The sequence below is a fragment of the Pieris brassicae genome, chromosome W (assembly GCF_905147105.1).
Source record: "Pieris brassicae chromosome W, ilPieBrab1.1, whole genome shotgun sequence".
In the NCBI taxonomy this organism is placed as follows: Eukaryota; Metazoa; Arthropoda; class Insecta; order Lepidoptera; family Pieridae; genus Pieris; species Pieris brassicae.
In genome coordinates, this window is record NC_059679.1 from 4,637,385 (window position 1) to 4,640,320 (window position 2,936).

Here is a 2,936-nt window from a genome sequence, read left to right on the forward strand (position 1 = left end):
GTTTACACTTTTACAACAATCATCGTCAGTAATATCAAAATTCGAGGATACAGCGGGGACATATGTTTAGGATACACTTTAGTCACCAACTTAAGGTTTTTATGAAAACCCACACAATCTATTGGTAAATTTAGTACACCTGTACCGGATATAACTAACTCAGATACATTTTGATTACATTCAATAGACAATTTAGTGGACTTTGATTGTACAAATATCCATTTGTTATTATTTAGCTTATGCCAAATATCTAAATCACCAAACATGACTTTAACAGGACAATTTTCTGGAAGGGTAGTTAAGGCTTTAGTAATTATTTCGATTTCACATGAAGGGTTATTAAGTACTGCGTAGACATCGGTTATTTCACAAAGGTAAGTATAGGTAAGTATGCTTTTACAATCATTTAAATCTTTGAGATAGATATAAGATAGTTTATCTGTGCTCAAGGCTAAAAATTGTTCCGGAGGGAGGATCATAGCGAAAGAATTTAAATTACCCTCCGTATGTGGAATAGGCAATGGCACAGTTTTATAGATATTAAAATGTTCTAAGGTTACATGTGGAATCTTTACAATAAACATTAATTTTTTGTTAAAATAGTAACAAGTTAAATCGGCTATATTAATTAGAATATGAATATTGCTTATTTCTATGTATACAGGAAAGTCTCTATACTTAGGGAGTAACTTAAAATTATTTACAATATCATTGTACATTTGGTTTGGGGTTAGAACTGAAGGATGCAAGGTGTTACTTTTAATGAGTAAAATGGAATTAAGTAAGTCTTCCACCTTAAATGATAAAGTCAGTAAATTTGATTGCAAAATATTTAAAATGTTATAGAAATTATTCCTAAAATTAACCTCATTAAAAGCATTTGTTATATTGGATACCGTAGACGCTAATTCTTTGACGACACCATTCAATTTTGCTTGATTAAGGTTCATTTCATGTAAGGATTGATTTATATTGGAAATGGCAGATTGGGAAGCAATTACGGTTTTCTTCAATGTTCCTGAAATCTTTTTATCATTTTCATAAAGGGTTTTAACAGCGTCTTCATAGGTCTTCGCATCATCTTCGGTCAAGGTACCGAATATGTGTTTAAATACAGTGCCTATTCCGGAAAACCATGTGGATCTTTTCGAAACGTAATTATCGGATACTAGATGTGAAACGGCATTAAAGTTACGTTGGAGATCTTTAAGGATTGCTTCTAAAGGTTGCAATAAGTTATGACATTGCGAAACACCAATTAATTCGCTTCTCTGACAATAAGACTGAACGTTATTGAACACTTTATTTATGTCCATTATATGATTTTTTATGGGAATGATCTCTACAGGAATTAGAATATGAAATTGGTCGTTTATTATCTTTAGTGTGCCAACACGGTCGAAGAAGATCCCAGGACCTTTCACTATATTTTTGACATACTGATTTTCAGTTTCAGCTAGGGTGACATTGCAGAGAATTGCGATGACCCTGGGAAAATAATGTTACTTATAAAAAGTAAAATACAACAATAAAATTTTATATAAACTTATCTTATAAAACTGGCATTTTAAATACCTATACAAAGTGTATGTATATAAAAAAAAATAAAAACATTTATAAAATAAAATTTAAATTAGATCTCGTGAGCTGGTTTTACTTCATCAAAATGATGTTTAACATGACGTCGATTTATTAAAAGGTGTAAAGTATTATTATCGTGGACTTTAACGATTTTATAGGGACCTTTCCAAATTGGCGAAAGGGCCTTGCGCAGCCTGACGTGATTTTTTAAATAAACATAGTCACCTACTTTATACTGTATAGACCGCGTGTGTTTATCATAGTAGGTTTTTGATCTTTCTTTGGATATTTTGATATTTTCCAAAGCCTTTTCCCGAAAAATTTTTAATCGGTGATGGAGCATTTTAATATACTCTGGATATGTAACGTCAGGGCGTGATTCAAATATTGAGTCAGGGATATATGGCTTGTGGCCGAAAACAAGTTCGTATGGAGTGAATTTAGTCGTTGTGTGGACACTACTATTATAGGTTAACATGGCGGTATATACGAACTTATGCCAGTTTGTCTGATTTTCATTTACGTAAGATTTTAAATATTCCTTTAAAGTTGAATGGCTTCTTTCTAAAGCGCCTTGCGTTTGAGGGTGGTAAGGTGATGACCAAATTTGTTTAATCTTTAAAAATTCGCATGTGCGTTTAAATAATTCGGCAGTGAAATTAGTTCCTTGGTCTGTTAATATGGTTTTAGGGATACCAAATAGGGAAAAAAGTGAACTAAACCTTCGCAGGTTTCTTCTGCTGTAGCGTTTGATATTGGGTATGAAATGGAAAACTTGGTTAAATCATCCTGAAGAGTAAGTATGAATTTAATTTTTTGAAATCCAGCTTCAGGCAAAGGGCCAACTATGTCGAGACTAATTCTTTCAAATGGGCGTGTAGCGGTAGTCGTGATTTGCATGGGTGATTGGTTGATCTTCCTCAGTGCTTTGTTTGATTGACATAATTTACAGTTTTGTATATAATTTTCTATATCTGTACGCATATTCTTCCAGTAATATCGTTCTTTGATTCTATTATACATCCTATTTGAGCCCAGATGTCCTGCAATCGGGATATCATGGTTTTCTTTAAGGATTTTAGTGATCTCGGAAGGAACAGGATATAGGATGGTATTATGGTGTATATTTACTGTTATGTTAGTATTATTAAATAAGTACATAAGCATGCCATATATTTTAACAAAGGAATGTTGTTCGAAGAGACTTTTAAAGTCAGATATGGCTATTTCTCCAATGTTCGCGGAAAGCAAGATATCGTCTCGGGCTGTTTTGAGAGTTTTGAATATATCTGGATATGTACAGTCGTCGAAATAGTAGACTTTGGTAAATAAAAGATAGTATATTGTTTAGTAGT